General features: G+C 45.4%; 1 long non-coding RNA gene across 1 annotated transcript in view; it reads left to right on the top strand.

Moving 5' to 3' along the window:
* The window catches only part of LOC112400503 (uncharacterized), a 61,347-nt gene that overhangs the window by 12,941 nt on the left and 30,261 nt on the right, over window positions 1-18,145 (top strand). The window contains exon 2 of the long non-coding RNA XR_003003414.1: window positions 2,983-3,044. This is a non-coding gene — a long non-coding RNA (uncharacterized LOC112400503). The remainder of the gene's footprint in view (window positions 1-2,982; window positions 3,045-18,145) is intronic.

The raw sequence follows: 18,145 nt of genomic DNA, 5'->3' as shown, positions 1-18,145 counted from the left end.
AGAAAGTCAGATGGTCTTTAGGAGAAAATAAGGAGCCAGCCTGCTGCAGGAACAGAGAAAGGACCAAGAGGAGGGAGGTCACGGCAACAACCAATAAAGTGTCTGTGCTTTACTCAGTCCTCAGAGAAACCAAGGTGGGTTTCTGTCTGCATGGCACAGATAGGAAAAGAGAAGCCCAGAGAAGTTGAGTAACTTGCACACCGTCACACAGCAAGCAGGTGCTGGAGCTGGAATCTCAGACAGGAACGAGTGTGAATAAGAACTGAAACAACTGGAGAGAACCAGCCTGGGGCCCAGTGAGTCAGCACCAAACCCCAGGAGGGGACCCACTGAGCATTGCTTTGGCTACAAGGTCAAAAGCAGCCATCTCCAGGGAGCATGGGGCTGGAAGGGGCTGCAGAGCTTCAAAGCTCCCCTCCTGCTCCCCCAGAGCACCAGGCACAAATGGAAAGCTTGCCCCTCAGGGCTCAAGTCTCGTGATGCCACCTGGCCCCTCTCCTCTATGGGCGTATAACTTATCTCTGGGGACATCTCCAGCCAGGGACACGCATGCAGCCACGCGTGCAGAAGCTGCTGCTTCTCCTGCACACAGTGTAGCGTTGGGAGGCCCCAGAGCCAGCTGTGCACGGGCCCCTCTGAAGTTGAAAGGTTTTCTGAGTCTTGCGATCTCGTCATGGAGAAAGCAGCTACAAACTGGATGACTGCCCCTTCCTTTCTGTCACCTGTGTCGGGACGTTAGGGAGAATGTCACTCTTTGGCCCCAAGCATCCTTGTGAAATAGGCGTCTGGCAGGGCCTGTGTCCTGTGGGACTTTCATGACCAAGTCACTCGTTCCCCCCGGCATGCGTGCGCCAGACACCTGGGAGTCTGGAAACTTTCCTGAGCCCAAACAGACCGGCATCCCTGTCCTTGAGGGGTTCCATATCTGGGGGCAGGAGGGAGCCAGTAATAATAATCACAGGATGACGGCATGGATGGCCTTTAGGAAGTGGAGGTTACCGTGGAGAAATGAAAACTGAGAAGAAAGAGACCCAGCCATGGGTGTGGAGGGAAGTGAAGTGACAGGTTTCCTAAGAAGGTGACAGAGGCCTCTAAGGTGGCGGCATTTCAGAGACTTGAAGGAGGCAGGCCCAGGACGAGGCCGGTCCTGTGGCCGGGGTCTCAGCGATAGGGCACTGCAGGCAGAGGCCCGAGGGCCTGGGGAGACAGAAGACCAGCAGGGGGCCGGAGTGGGGCAGGCCAAGGCAGGCGAAGGGGGGCTCGGGTGGGAGCCGGGACCAGCGCTCCATCTGTTGTTGGATTTGACGGGGGCTCGGATGAACTTGTGCTTACCAAGGGGAGAGGGACGGGGGAGGGACAAGTTCGGAATATGGGATTAAATACACACACTACTATATACAAAATAGGTAACCAACAAGGATCTACTGTATAGCACAGGGAATCATACCCAATATCTTACAGTAACCTGTAATGGAATATAATCTGCAGAAGAACCCCTGAATCACTATGCTATGTATACCCGAAACTAATGCAATATGGTAGATCAACTATACTTCAGTCAATCAATAAAAGGAGCCGTGGAGCTGCTCGTGGGGCACAGAGCGAGGCGGTGGCAGGAGAGCCCGGAGGAGGGTGCCAGGATGTGAGAGTGGGGTGGCGGGGTCCAGCGTGGAAGGTGGTACCGTCCCTATGATGAACACCGGCTCAGTCAGGACAGTACATCGTATAAGGCAGAAATCTGGTTGATAGATACTCAAGTTCAGCCCTCGGTGTGAATGCCACCCAGTCTCGGGTGTATTGCTTGTGTGGTGAGGTCTTTTGCTCAAAACTTGTAAAACGTAGAGCCACTTGGAAGACCCATACGACATCACAGATGGAAGGAAACTTTGGGGTCCCTCTGTCCACTTCTCACTGAGCAGATGAGGACAGGATGACCCAGAGAGATGAACTGGTTTTTCTAAAGTCAAACAAGTGATTCTCGAACTTGAATTTGTGTGCATGTCACCTGGGGGTTCATTCAGACCCTGTGGATCTCGGGGGAGCAATGGAGGCTGGGGGTCTTTGGGACCAGGAGGACAGAGAGGGTAAGGCCTGGGTGGGAGACAGACCGTCCCCGTAGATACTGAGGATGTGACGGGGCCAGACTTACTGTGAAGTGAGTTGAAAGCTCTGAAGATCATCACAGGAATGCATCCCAAGCCCAGGGTCCTGGATCTGCACAAAAAGACCCCTCACGTGGGCCCTGACGAGGCCGGCAATGAACGGTGTTCCCATCTGTAGCCTCAGCATTTTCCTGGGGCCTGGAGACCCGAAGGAGACGGGAACTGTGGGCAGTGGGATGAAGGAAAACTGAAAAGGCCCTGGAAGTTTTGTATTTCCCTGGAGAAGGGAGGGCTGACGGGCTCTCCAGTCCCCAGGACCGCTCTCTGCCCACAGCGACCCGAGCCCCGTCTGTCCTGCGGTCAGATGATGCCTGAGCCAGAGGAGAACCCTCACCGCAGGCAAAGCGGAGAGGTTGGGTGTGGAGATTGAGATCCCCCTGTGGGGAAGTCCAGCCTGCCTCCGCCCTCTGTCTGGGGATGGACACGCCTCCTCGGCACCCAGTTTGCTCCCCACTCCTGCCCACGTCCTGCGTCCCAGCACTCACAGTCAGTACTCCTACCCCCGGGAGTCAGCCCTGAGTCTGATAGGTCCTGCTGGGGACGTTATTTTAAATGGCTATCCTGGTGCAGTGATTTGGGGGCTCAGGAGAAATTGGGGGAGACGTCCTCAACATGTCTGCAGTCAGCAGAATAATGGTCCCCAAAGATGTCCACATCCATATTCCCACATGGGAATATGTGATCTTGCCTACAAAGGCACTCTGTGCTTTATCAGAAACAAGCAAATAGAAACACAGCAGATGGAAGCCACCAAATATAAATGCACGGGTAACCACGACACTGGTTGCCTTCCTTATATCTACTCTCCCTTTTCCCATAGGTGCAGAATTACCATGTTGAGTGGAGGAGGGGACCAAGGAGAGCAGCTGCTCTAACAGCCAGGTATGGCCGTGTCACACAGCTCTGACCATGAGATACTAGGGGAATTTGCTGGGAGAGGTTTCTGGAACAGCTCCTTAAGAGGTGGACAGAGCGGGGCCCGGGTCCTTTTGGCCTATTTTCTCTCCCTCCTGCTTTTGGGCTGGAATGTGGATTTGAGAGCTGGGCCTCCAGCAGCCATCTAGATCCATGAGGTTCTGGTAAGCAGGGAGTCAGCCACAGGACAGAAAGCAGAGAACGAGCAAAGGACCCCAGGCCCGGAATCACATAGCTTCTCTGAACACCCAGCCCCCAGACTGGTTCTATGAAAAAGAAGAAAATAAACTCTTATCTTGTCTAAATTTTTTCTGGCCTCTGTTAATAGCAGCAAATTGTCATTCTAATTGATGTAGCTCTTACTGGAGATAGCATTGCACAGAAGTGTCTTAGCAGGAAAGCACTCAAGCTGTACTGAGTGTGGTCTGTGCGATCCTGTAGTGAAGTCGGGGGCCGCGGCAAGCTCGGTGGGCCTTGCTTTCCTCATCTGCAGATTGCACTGTTAGTGGGGTTGAGTGGGAGGGCTACCGTTAAGCACTTAGGACTGGGTTTAAGATGCACCGAATATAATCGGTTATTTATATCAGAAATGGGATGATTAATTAATGCTATGCTATATTGAAAAGGACAAGGAAAGATGCCCTGTACTGAGAACAACAAAACACGAACAGGATGCACTAGAAATAACCTAGAAGCTCACAGGACACAAATGACTTGCTGGTGGGCGGGCTGGCCTTGTCTCCACATATGCCACCACCCAGCTCTGCATTCTGACCATGCAGGCGTGGGAGACCTTCCCACCCAGCAAGGCTGGCTGGCAGGGTCTGTGGCTGGCGACTTTCTCTGCATCCTGCCCGTCGGTCAGCCTGTGTCCTGGGCTCGCGGGGACACGTGGCAGGGAGCCAAGTCCGGTGGAAGGCATGAGGCCGGATGTTTCTTTTGCCTCTAAATGTGCTGTGTACACAGACCCCCGTCACCATTCAGATACCCAGAACCGAGGCGACAGGTGACAAAGCTCTCTGTCTCCAGCCCAGACATCCCTCCCTGGCATAAGAAAGAGTGTGGCTGCCATGGCTTGGGCGTACAGGGGACCCAGAGCTCCTTCCCCCGGACCCAGTCACATGTTCACATCTCTGGCAGAGTTGAAGTTATACAGTTAGTTCTTTAAGGATGAAAGCTGGAGGTGGGAGGAGAAAAGAGAGGGATCGACAGAGTCAAGTCAGAGGAAGGGCGCAGGGGTAGGTTAGGTCGGATGGAGTTGCCATACACTTTGGGAACGACAGCCATGCAGGCGAAGGGGGCGTCACAACTTCTCAACACAGCCTGGGCTCCTGCGATTGGTAGCTGGCACCTGGGCGAGGGATAGCTCTTACCTGCCTTCCTGGCTGGAGGGGAGAGAATGCCCTTCTGAGCTTGCTGGTTCCTTTCAAGGCACAAAGGCCAGAGGAGGTGTAAAAAGCTGCCCAACCTCTACCCGCTCTGAATCTCTGAGCTGCTTTCTGGTTTTCATGGTTTTCCCACAAATCTACTTTCTCACAGTTTCTAATTCACAGAGACTGGATTTAAGGGTAGGCTGAGACCTTAGGCTTGCCTCGCCCGCTCTGCTCCTATAGACACTGCAGCAGATTTCTCAGTCCACGTGGAAAGTAGATCTCGGGGTGCTGGGGAAAGCGGACTCCAAGGAGTTCTACATGTGTGGACAGGACAAAGCCTACAAGGAGGACTTTTGGGAGGCCAGGCTCCAGGCCAGGAGTAAGGGATGGATCCACCAAGAATGGAGCTATGAGCGGTGGCCTCAGGCCCTCCTGTGTGGGCCACTCCAGACGTGTTGTGGGGAGAGAGTAGGTGAGAGGCAGGAGAGAGCACAGCACACCAGGGAGAGGTTTTCTGCATGTTTCCTGTGGCATCCGTGGTCCTATGTGCAAATCCTGCTCCCTTGGTGATGAGCTGTGAGACCCAGGGGAAGGCACTGAACCCGCTGAAGCATTTTTTTTTAATTGAGAGATAATTGACATTAACGTTATATTAGTTTCACGTGTACAACATAATGATTTGATATTTGTATATACTGTGAAATCAGTTCAATGGAATGACACATCATGTACCGTGAATAAGATCCTGCTGAAACAAGTTTATGTTCTGTGTTTTCTGTGAAAGAACATGACTCACTAAGTGACTTAAAATGCTCCAAGTGTTAAATCCAGACATGAACATATGGCTTTACTAGTAACTTTGTGTATAGTCTTGTTCAGAGAGAAACTGAGGCATGTTAACATTTTTTAAGGGTTTATCTGAGCAAAAATCAATTTGATTTGGGAAGTGGTTGGAAGCGCTGAGCAGAGGTTGGGGGGAGATGTACAGGAAGAAGGCGGAAGCAAAGCAAGGAGCTGACTGATGGCTGCAGCTTGAGGCCCAGGGGGCTGTGTGTGATTGTTTGCCCTTAGCGTTTTGATTCATAACCTTGAGGCATTTATTTATTTATTTATAAATTATTTTTTATTTTTTGGCTGCATTGGGTCTTCGTTGCTGCACACGGGCTCTCTCTAGTTGCGGCGAGCGGGGGCTGCTCTTCGTTGCGGTGCGCGGGCTCCTCTTTGCGGTGGCTTCTCTTGCTGCGGAGCACGGGCTCTAAGCGCGTGGGCTTCAGCAGTTGTGGCGTGTGGGCTCAGTAGTTGTGACTCGTGGGCTCTAGAGTGCAGGCTCAGCAGTTGGGGCGCAGGGGCTTAGTTGCTCCGCGGCATGTGGGATCTTCCCGGACCAGGACTCGAACCCGTGTTCCCTGCATTGGCAGGCGGATTCTTAACCACTGCGCCACCAGGGAAGTCCCACCTTGAGGCTCTTACAGCTTGGATTTTGGGTTGCTGGCATGGGCTGCCGTGGCATTGGAGCCATCGCAGGCCATTCCCTCCACGTGTAGTTAATTGAGCAGTCCATTACTAAATGATTTCCCTTATCAGTTAGCACCCATTCGTAAAGCTGCATTCCTGACATTGTTCAACTCAGTTGTAAAACAGCAGAAACATTAAGAATAGTTCAAGCATGTACTTTTGCTATAAATTAAACTGTGGTAACTGCATCATAGGTACATAGGGTTCTGACTTATTTCCCATAAATTTATTTGTAAATATCACTGTAGCTTTTGAGGGACATGATTCAACCCAAAGGAGCATCCCTCTGCAAGGTGGGCATGTTACAACCAGCACAGAAGCCTTTGGGGTGTAATTTCTTCCCACCTCTGTGGGGAGCCTCCAGGGCATGAGGCTGGGAGGAAAGCTGACATCGCAGAAGGTCAGTTCCCACTTAGGGTGTTTTTCCCCAGAGCCAGAGCAGCTTGGAAGCCAACGTTTCCTCGTGTGGAAGCTTCTCCTCAGGAGATGCCTTTAGCAGGAGCCCCATTTGGTTTGTGGAAATGGCTTTGAGCCCCTCTTGGCGTGGCTACCGATCACTGAGAAGGCCCAGGGCCTGGGCCCCAGAGTTGCTCCAGGGGCACCAGGGCCGTTGGCAAAACAGACTAGGACTGGCCTGTTGCCGATGAGAGGCCGATGAAATACTCTCTAACACGCTGGGAAACCTCCTCGCAGGGAACTAGAAGAAATCTCTCTGAATTATGAATAATGAGAGACTGCAAAACAAGGGACATGGAATAGATAACCAAGGTATTAAAATAAGAACATGAGTAAAAAATTGGGGAATGTTCAGATTTCATTGTTCATGAAGAGGTAGCAGATAAAGTGGGTCGGGGGCACCTTGCTGATTGCAGAGGAAGAACATGGGTGGGCATTTCTACACAGGTTTGGGGTGTATGGGCAGAGGTGATGATTGCATGTGTTAGACTCCAACTTTTAATAAAGCTTTCTGCAAATGTTTGCTCTCCATTTGGCTGTGCTTCTCCTTAGAACGTAAGGTGCTTGGTGCCTCTTAGTTCCAAGATTGGGGACTAGTTGTCAGTTTCAGGGCAACAGAAAAGCCCTTCTCATCATCCTATAACTATTACAAGAATCAGCTTCAAAGTTCGTGTAATTCTGACAGTCATGCTAGTAACAAATCAAGGCTTTTAGTTGGGAGTATTTCTGTTTTAAAATGGGATTGGTGAAAGCTCTGTCCCTTCAGGAAGATAAAAGAAAGAAACTGGCCTTGACTCTGAATTTATGAAAATGTACCAGGAAAAATTAGGTTGCAAAAATAAGTGTGCACCCACTGGGATGGCTACAATAATTATGATAACAAAAGGACGGAAACAAGTGTTGACAGAATGTAGAGAAATGGCAGACTTGTGTGTTGCTGGTGGGATTGTAAAGTGAATCAGCTACTGTGGAAAACAGTCTGGTGGTTCTTCAAAATGTTAAACATAGAGTTACCGTATGACCTGGCAATTCCACTCCTAGGTGTACACCCAAGAGAACCGAAAGTATACGCCCACACAAAAACATGTACACAAATGTTCTTTTTATTTTAATTCATTAGTTTGTTTATGGCAATATCAGAGGCTTTTGAGGGTGTAAAATTGTTTAAAATCTGTATTTTAAATAGTACAACATTTAAAAAAATATTGAAATACAGCAATGATGCTACAGATGTTTGTACAGAGTCTTACAGTTTTTCACGACATCTTTCCCTGTACCATCTCACTTAAAGTACTTATTATTTAAGCCTTGATTTCTAAAACTGATTTGAGGTGACACCATCTCAAAAATGCATGCATTCTTCAAATACGTGTAAAGTGTAGCGCTATATTCTGGGAAGTAAGATGAGGATCCTATTAGTCGATGGTTTTCATGCAGTGTCTTTCAGCCACGGCTCCCGTCTTAGACAATGCCAGGGTCGCTGTGTGTCCCTGTCTGCAGCTGCGGAAATGAAGGAAGAGCCTTTATTTTAGCTCTACTAAAGCTACGTGCCGTGTTGTAGATGCGTCTCACAGACACGAATGCTTGTCCCAGTGGCATGGTCTGTCTGTACGCTCAGTTGCAACTCACAGCTGACTCACAGACTTCCAGAGTAGGACGATGTCTTAGTGGTGACTCGGTTCTGCCCTCTACTTGATGTATAGAAATCCTACTCCTTCCTCACTACTGTCAGCCCATTTCTACTAAACGTTTATTCTTCTGTTGTCCGGGAGTTCACTGCTTCATGAGGCAGCTCCAAACTGGCTTTAAATGATGACTCATTGATAGGACACTGATTTCTCTCCTCACTCTTGAAATCTCAGGGATGATAGCTAAACCCTATTTCAAGGGAGAAATAGGGACAGTATCTCTTTCTATGTAAAGGCCTGTGGGTGAGTTACACAAATGTTCTTAGCGGGATTACTCATATAATAGCCAGAAATGGAATCATCCCAAATGCCTGTCAGCTGATGAATGGAAAACAAAGTGCGGTCCATCCATACAATCAAGTATTACGCAGCCATGCAAAGGAATGAAGTACTACCACCTGCCACACCACTGATGAGCCTTGAAAACACTATGCTAAGTGAGTGAAGCCAGATACAAAGGACCGTATGTTGTATGATTCCATTTATATGAATAATTCAGAAGAGGTAAATCCACAGAGACAGAAAGTAGATTAGTGGTTGCCGGGGGATGGGGAAAAAATGAAATGAATCACTGTTCACGTGCCCAAGTTTTCGTTTCAGAGTGATGAAAGTATTGTGTATCGCAACTAACTAAATGTCAGGGAGAACGCGGGTGAAGAAATCCTCTATTTACCGAAGTGGTATTGTGTATCGCAACTAACTAAATGTCAGGGAGAACGCGGGTGAAGAAATCCTCTATTTACCGAAGTGGTATTGTGTATCGCAACTAACTAAATGTCAGGGAGAACGCGGGTGAAGAAATCCTCTATTTACCGAAGTGGTATTGTGTATCGCAACTAACTAAATGTCAGGGAGAACGCGGGTGAAGAAATCCTCTATTTACCGAAGTGGGATAATCATATTCTAATCTGTAGAAAGGTAAACACCTTCACCCTGGAGCTTTTCTGTGAAATGAAGTGGATATGGCTCCAGGGGAGGTGGAAACTACAGCAATGCCAAATGTGAGATAGGCGAAGCTCCCGTACTTGGCTGGTGAAAGCTGCCATAACCATTTTGGAAAACTCTTGTGTAATATCTACTAAATCTGAACATTATACATGCCCGAACCCAGAAATTTTATCCCCAGGTGAAAGACCAACAGGAACGCAAGCACGTGTACATCAGAAAGCATACATACAAATGCTTATCCTGGCTTCGTTTGTTACAACCAGAAATGAGGAAAAAGAAAACCTATGTCCATTAACAGCAGAACAGGCAGACTGTGGTATCTTCATAAATGGAACATTGTGTGATGAAATTAATGAATTGAAACTACATGCCGTGTTGTGGATGAGTCTCACAGACACGAGTTCTACCCAAAGAAGCCTGGCCAAAGGCACACCTAGTGCGCGAATCCCATCGTACAAACTGCAAAGACAAGCAGAGCTCATTGATGTCATTGGATTCAGGTTAGTGGCTACCTCTGGGAGGTAGGAGAAAGGGTAACAAGTGGGAGGAGGCATGAGAGGGCTCTGGGGTGCTCACTCATGACTGGTGTGTTTTTCTGTTTGTTAAAATTCAATTTTTAAGCTAGAATCTAAACTCTAAAGACAAGAAGCTTGATAACGAAATGCTTGGAACTACGATAAACTTTTTGTCAGTCTGGAGTTACAGGGTTTTGAAAACAGCATAAAGCCCTATGTTGCCCAGTCTCACAAAGTTCAAACATTTCTTCTGTAAAACTTTGTGTTTACCCCAACTTTGAGAGCTAAAACATCTCTAGTATCATAAATAGCTACAACCGCAACTATGAGTCCTTCATTTAAGTGGTCATTTTTAATCTTAACATTTTTTTAAAGTCATGAGCACATCTGGATCTTTTAATCATTAAAAACTCCTTTGTAAAAAGTCTTTTAAAAGCCCTTCTTCCTCAGGAAAGGAATCAGATCTCTTTGTTGACTTTAACGTTTGGAGAGAAGATGTTGAGCCAACAATTCTTAATGTAGCTCTAGGTATTTGATTTTGTTTTATAGCCTCATAATTCTCTTTACTGGTTCTCGACTCTCCTTAGCTTTTACTTTTAATATGTTCACTTGTGTTAATTGTAGGTTTGTGTACGCGTTTGTGTGTATAAGTGCATACATGTGTGTTCGTGTGTGGGGGGCAGAGAAAGGGAGGAGAGGTTTAGAAAGCAATGGAGAGGGACTTCCCTGGTGGCGCAGTGGTCAAGAATCCACCTGCCAGTGCAGGGGACATGGGTTCGAGCCCTGGTCCAGGAAGATCCCGCATGCCACGGAGCAACTAAGCCCGCGCGCCACAACTACTGAAGCCCGTGCTCCACAGCTACTGAAGCCCGTGCACCTAGAGCCTGTGCTCCGCAACAAGAGAAGCCACTGCAGTGAGAAGCCCGTGCACCGCAACAAAGAGTAGCTCCCACCTGTGGCAACTAGAGAAAGCTCTCACGCAGCGATGAAGACCCGACACAACCAAAAATAAAATTAATTAATTATTTTAAAAAGCAATGGAGAGCATGAGAGACTGAGAGAAAGAATTGAAATTATTGAGAGAATATACTAGAGTGCTTTGAAGCTGTTATCTTCAAAGTACTGCATTAATATCAATTATTACTTTCAAACTATTCAACACAATTTTTAGCATGACTGACATTTTAAGAGAAAGTCCTATGGGATTTTAGTTTTTAATTGTTCACTACTTTTATACTTGCATATGCTGTTTGATTCTCTCAGCACATAAGCACTCCCTACTTCCTGACTTAGTCAAGAATTTCTGGATCCTGTGTTATAAACTGTTCCATGTGTCCTTGGGTTGGCTTGGGTGGGCATCCAAAAGTCTGGAAGAGAGTGACCATTGTCTTAGCCTGACAGTCAAAGCATTGCTTCTCTGGTCACCATACCTATAAGCAATACTTTCAGGTCCAATTTATCTCAGAAAGTGTTTAACAAACACTTTCTTTTTTCATGCTAATACCTCTTATACCTTTTCCTCCTTTCTTTTGACTACAGTTCAATTTTTTAATGATCTGATTAAATTTCAGTTCATTGATTTGAAACAAGTGCACAGCTTCTTGAGAAATGTTTGGTCTGAGTCTTCTGTCATGTTCACATTTGTGCCATGTGTCCACTGCATGCTTCCCTCATAGCTCCATCCAGTGACTAAAACATCAGCACACACACGTGCACACACGTGCACACACGCACACACACACACACACACACACCAGGAGAATTCAGTTTCTGGAAAGATAGAGTAGACACATTTTTCTATTTTTTCTGCTAAACACAACTAAAACCCCTGGGAATTATATATAACACAATATAAGAAGACACTGAAAGTAGACCACTAGAGATCTCAGGACCTGAGGAATGACCTGGTGGTGAGTTCCCTGAGTTTTCTTCTTGTTTCATACATTCTATACTGGGAGCCGGAGGAGATAGGTGCACACAAAAACAAAAACAAGCGCTTACTCTTAATGGCCAAAGGACCTGGAATAGGCAAGATAGATTAGCAAAACAAAAAAAACTCAAACATTTTAAAGCAGACATCATAGAAATGCTTCAGTGAGCAATTATGAACACACTTGAAACAAATGAAAAAGATAGGGGAAAACAACTCAAATGACAGCAGATTTCTTATCACAAACTATGGAGACCAGAAGAAAGTGGCACAATAGTTTTCAAGTGTTGAAATGTCAACCCAGAATTCTACATTCAGGGAAAATGTCCTTCAGGAATAAAGATGAAATAAAGGTATTTTCAAATGATGGAAAACTAAGAGACTTTGTCACCAACAGACCTACCTTACAAGTATGGCTAACAGAAGTTCTCTAAACAGAAAAGGAAAAAATAAGAGGAAGAATATTGGAATTTCATGAAGAAAGAAAGGATAATGGAAAGAGTAAAAATATAGGTAAATACAAAAGACTTTTCTTTTTCTCTTGAGTTTTCTAAATTATGTGTGAGATTTAAAGGATAAACTACAACAGTGGCTGATCTGGTTCTCAAAAAAAGTACATATGTGGCCCACATTATATTTCCCTTGAAGAGTGGTGTTCTACATAATAAAATGTATAATATAGAAATTGTTAAAACAACAACCAAAAATTAATGAGGCAAAAGAGAGAGTCCCAAGATCAAGATACATTCTCCCAGTTGTCTTTGGTCTATTACTCAGAAGTGGTTAGCAGACACTTAGGTGAGGTAGGATGTGCTCACCTCCTGGTGTACATCTCTCTATTTTCTCCAAAAAGACATCATAGAAGAGGCTGTCAGCTGATTTATAGTCTCAGTTACATTATGTACAACATGTCCTGTTTCAATCTGTCACTCAGATAGGGAAATGAGAACTTCCAGATTCAGATAGACTCTAGATGGCAATACCAAATCATCTTCCTCTTTATTATTCCCATCCAAAAAAAAAAAAAAATCCTGACAAAGCATTATAGCTCAGGAAACTAAAATTTCCAACCAATAATCTATCAGAATAAAAGAGAATTCCCCCTAACAGATGCATGGATAGAGTCTGAAAAATAACTGCAAGGCTAGAAGGTAGAAGGTGGGAGAGGTCTCACCCCGCTTCACTGCGTATCCCGCTTCTGACACCCGGGCTACATCCACACAGAAATCCTGCAGTGTGCCCTGTGCAGGATGCAGGTTCAGACATAGTTATGATCGGACTTCTTCCCAGGTTCCTCCTTCTCAGATCTCTTCCTCTCCCACTGTCTCCAAGAGTGGATTTCCAGTATATCTCATGGCGCCTTACAGTAATTCTTCAATGCAAATAGCTTTTTAAAAATGTGTTTTCCACAATAAGTTTTACCACTAAGGGCATGTGTAGAAGGAGAGGCAAGCAGACACACAGAAAAACAGAGAGGGAAAGAGACACAGGGAGGATTTCACACTGGAGAACCATAGATTCTGACCATCTTTATCCCTGCACGTCTCCCATTTTAGGACGTTACATCCAGTTATAGTCAACCTCTGCAGAAATGAGTGATATTCACTGCAATAAGAACAGAAAAACAAGTTCATTACAAGAGCAATAGAAAACTGGTTTCTGTGTTTCATGTCTAATAAGTTGATACTGCTTGCTTATTCTGAATATTGAGGAAATGTGAAATCCCCTTACACTTTTATAATAAGATTTCCTATTGTTAATCTGTAAGTAGTCCAGCAGAGCTTTAATTTCCTCCTAATAGGACATTTAAGAATTTACCGGGTTGTGGAGAGTTCAAAAGTGGTCAGGCTTTCGATCAAGAATTCCTAATTCAAATCCTGTTTTCTACTAGCTAACACATGCTAATGGGGGTCATTACATCTTTCCAAACCAGAACAGCACTGTGCAGGGTAATTGGCTTAGCCCTTCACCATCCGGCCAGAATGCTTTCATTTGGCTCAGGGCTGCAGACGTGCCTGACTGGATGTTAAATTGTGCATGGAAGAACAAACCCCTGCTTGGAAGCTGTTGGGTTGGCTTTACGAGCGAGGAGCAGTGTTCTCTAGCAAAATAACAAAATAAAATAAAATAAACCAAAAAACAGAACTGGTAGCAGCTCTGGTGCCGCCAGTCTGGTTGGATAGCACCAGCCTCCTCTTCAGGTCCCCACAGCTGGGTCCCTGACCTCCCCGCTAACCTGCACGGAGGGGCACTAACTCTACAGGGCGTGACATTTTACTCTCTTCATCTCATTTGATCATCCCAACCAGCCTATGAAGTGGTTGGACTGCCTGTTTACAGGTGAGAAACTGAGGCAGAGACACATTAAATAACGTGCCAGAGGACACCACGTTTTGTGTGGCACCAAAGCTCAGTCTCTTAACCAATGGGTGACACTGTCTATGCCTTGACACTTTTTTTAAACAACAGACATTTACCTCCCGCAGTTCTGGAGGCTGGAAGTCCAAGACCACGGTACCAGCAGGGTTGGTCCTGGTGAGAGCCCCCTTCCTGGTTTGCACATGGCCACCTTCTCACTGTGTCTTCACATGGTGGAGAGAAAGATCACCTCTCTGTGCCTCTTCTTATAAGGGCATTTAACGCTTTCTTTTTATTTGACTTTTGATTATGCCATCTCTCAATGCTGCCTGTTGGCATAATGCCCACATGTAATTCAGTACAGGTAACTGTTCTATAAGGGGCCAAATCAATGCATGTGAAATACAGGCTTCCCTGCTCTGGATTAATCAACACTTGAAATAGAGACGGTTCAGAAGAAGCAGACTTTCATGCCATCCTCCACGAACCCCCATCTTTAGTGTTCATAGCAGAACTTTTGATGAGAATGGGACAGCAATGGGCTCCTGGCTCTATTCCTGGGTACAGTGTGTTTTGCAGATTAAGGGCAGATTCATAAGCAGATTCATCATTTAAGAGGGGTTGAGTGGACATCACTGGTGGAAATGGACACACTGCAGAATGGAGAACCTTCCCCTTTCTGAGCAAGTCAAAGAAAGAATCCTTGACACATGGGGGCTCCTAATAATGATACAGTAAACAAACAAAAATGGTCCTGTGTGTCAGCTCAACAAACTATCAGCTGAACTGTCAGGGTTTCTCCAGAGAAACAGAACCAATAGGATATAGATATAGAGAGAGAGATATAGGTATATGGAGAGAGAGGGATCTGGGGGGCTTGGTTCACACAGTTGCAGAGTGTGGAGGAGGATGGCAAGTCCAGAATCTGCAGGGCACACCATCAGGCTAGAGACACAGGGAAGAGTCAATGGTGCAGTTCAAGTTGAAGGACGCCTGGAGGCAGAATTCCCTTTGTTCAAGGGATATCAGTCTTTTTCTCTTAAGTCCTTCAACTGATGGGGTGAGGCCCACCATTTAAGAAGAACATCTGCTTTACTCAATGTCTACTGATTTAAAAATACTTTGACAGCAACATCTAGAATCATATTTGATGAAATATCTGGGTACCGCAGTCCATGAAATTAACCATCACACTCTCCAGTCAGATACAAATGTGTTTCCACAGTGACATCAAGGTGTCAGGACCCAGGGGATTCAGGGTTTGGGGCTCCTTCAAGGGCAAATTTATTCTTAAATTTCCTCATTTTTAAAAATTGGAGTATAGTTGCTTTATAGCGTTGTGTTAGTTTCTGCTGTACAGCAAAGTGAATCAGCCACACATGTACATATATCCCCTCTTCCTTGGATTTCCTTCCCATTTAGGTCACCCAGAGCATTGAGCAGAGTTCCCTGTGCTATAGAGTCAGTTCTCATTAGTTATCTGTTTCATACATAGTAGTGTATATACGTTAATCCCAATCTCCCAGTCCATCCCACCCCCATATATCTTCACCTATACCATTTTTCTAGATTCCACATATATGCATTAATATACGAGATTTGTTTTCCTCTTTCTGACTTACTTCATTCTGTATGATAGTCTCTGGGTCCATCTACGTTTCTGCAAATGGCACAATTTCATTCCTTTTTATGGCTGAGTAATATTCCATTGTACATATGTACCACATCTTCTTTATCCATTCCTGTGTTGATGGACATTTAGGTTGCTTCCATGTCCTGGCTGTTGTAAATAATGCTGCAAGGAACATTGGGGTGCATGTATCTTTTTGAATCATGGTTTTCTACAGGTATATGCCCAAGCGTGGGATTGCTGGCTCATATGGTAGTTCTATTTTTAGTTTTTTAAGGAACCTCCATACTGTTCTCAAACTCTTCCCAAAAATTGCAGAGGGGGGGACACTTCCAAACTCATTCTATAGGCCACCATCACCCTGATACTAAAACCAGACAAAGATGTCACAAAAGAAGAAAATTATAGACCAATATCACTGATGAACATAGACACAAAAATCCTCCACAAAGTACTAGTAAACAGAATCCAACAGCACTTTAAAAGGATCAGATCGAAGAAGAAAAAACCACATGATCATCTCAGTAGATGCAGAAAAAGCTTTTGACAAAATTCAACACCCATCTATGATAAAAACTCTCCAGAAAGTGAGCATTGAGGGAACCTACCTCAACATAATAAAGGCCATATATGACAAACCCACAGCAAACATCATTCTCAGTGGTGAAAAACTGAAAGCATTTCTTCTAGGAACAAGACAAGGATGTCCACTCTTGCCACTATTATTCAACATAGTTTTGGAAATCCTAGCCATGGCAATCAGAGAGGAAAAAGTAATAAAAAGAACCCAAATAGGAAAAGAAGTAAAACGGTCACTGTTTGCAGATGACATGATACTATACACAGAGAATCCTAAAGAAGCCACCAGAAGACTACTAGAGCTAATCAATGGATTTCGTAAAGTTGCAGGATACAAAATTAATGCACAGAAATCTCTTGCATTCCTATACACTAACAACAAAAGACAAGAAAAAGAAATTAAGGGAAAAAATCCCATTCACCATTGCAACAAAAAGAATAAAATACCTAGGAATAAACCTACCTAAGGAGACCAAAAGACCTGTACTCAGAACACTATAAGATCCTGATGAAAGAAGTCAAAGACAACACAAACAGATGCAGAGATATACCATGTTCTTGGATTGCAAAAATCAATATTGTCACAATGACTATACTACCCAAAGCAATCTAAAGATTCAAGGCAATCCCTATCAAATTACCAATGGCATTTTTCACAGAATTAGAACAAAAAATGTTGCAATTTGTATGGAAACACAAAAGACCCTGAACAGCAAAAGCAATCTTGAGAAAGAAAAATGGAGCTGAAGGGATCAAGCTTCCTGACTTCAGACTACTACAAAGCTACAGTAACCAAGAATATATGGTACTGACACAAAAACAAATATACATCAATGGAACAGGATTAAAAGCCCAGAGATAAACCCACCCACCTATGGTCACCTTATCTTTGGTAAAGGAGGCAAGAATATACAATGGAGAAAAGACACCCTCTTCAATAAATGGTGCTGGGAAAACTGGACAGCTACATGTAAAAGAATGAAATTAGAATACTCCCTAACACCATACACAAAAATAAATTCAGGGCTTCCCTGGTGGCGCAGTGGTTGAGAGTCTGCCTGCCGATGCAGGGGACACAGGTTCGTGTCGTGCCCCGGTCTGGGAAGATCACACATGCCACGGAGCAGCTGGGCCCGTGAGCCATGGCCGCTGAGCCTGCGCGTCCGGAGCCTGTGCTCCGCAACGGGAGAGGCCACAACAGTGAGAGGCCCGTGTACCGCAAAAAAAAAAAAAAATGCAAAGTGGATTAAAGACCAAAATGTAAGGCCGGACACTATAAAGCTCTTAGAGAAAAACAGGCAGACACTGTTTGACATAAATCTCAGCAAGATCTTCTTTGACCCACCGCCTAGAGGAATGAAAATAAAGACAAAAATAAACAAATGGGACCTAATGAAATTTAAAAGCTTTTGCGCAGCAAAGGAAACCATAAACAAAACAAAAAGACAACCCTCAGAATGGGAGAAAATATTTGCAAACAAAGAAACGGACAAGGGATTAATCTCCAAAATATACAAACAGCTCATGCAGCTCAGTATCAAAAAAAGAAGCAACCCAATCCAGAACTGGGCAGAAGACCTAAACAGACATTTCTCCAAAGAAGACATACAGATGGCCAACAAACACATGAAACGATGCTCAACATCATTAATTATTAGAGAAACGCAGATCAAAACTACAACGAGGAATCACCTCACACCGGTCAGAATGGCCATCATCAAAAAGTCTACATACAATAAATGGTGGAGATGGTGTGGAGAAAAGGGAACCCTTCTACACTGTTGGCGGGAATGTAAATTGATACAGCCACTATGGAGAAATTTCCTTCTTTTGGTTCATTCTTTGAGGTCGTCTGTGGGCAGGAGGTTGTGCCAGCAGTGCTGAGAGAGGGCTGCCTGGCGCCCGTGAGCATCGCTGAGGCAGTGAGCTCCCCACCGGCCTGCAGGATTGCCACCTTCCCTGCCCCTTCTTCTTCCCAGTGGGAATCTCAGCGCCGGAGCGCCTGGACAACGTCAGATTCTGGAGTCGCGTTCAGGGATTCCCCCAGAGCCCTTGTGGTTTGCCCTGACACCCTGG

The sequence above is a fragment of the Neophocaena asiaeorientalis genome, unplaced genomic scaffold (assembly GCF_003031525.2).
Source record: "Neophocaena asiaeorientalis asiaeorientalis breed wild unplaced genomic scaffold, Neophocaena_asiaeorientalis_V1.1 scaffold137, whole genome shotgun sequence".
NCBI classification, from domain to species: domain Eukaryota; kingdom Metazoa; phylum Chordata; class Mammalia; order Artiodactyla; family Phocoenidae; genus Neophocaena; species Neophocaena asiaeorientalis.
The sequence above is the reverse complement of the archived record's forward strand: the minus strand, read 5'-3'. Positions and strand labels throughout refer to the sequence as shown.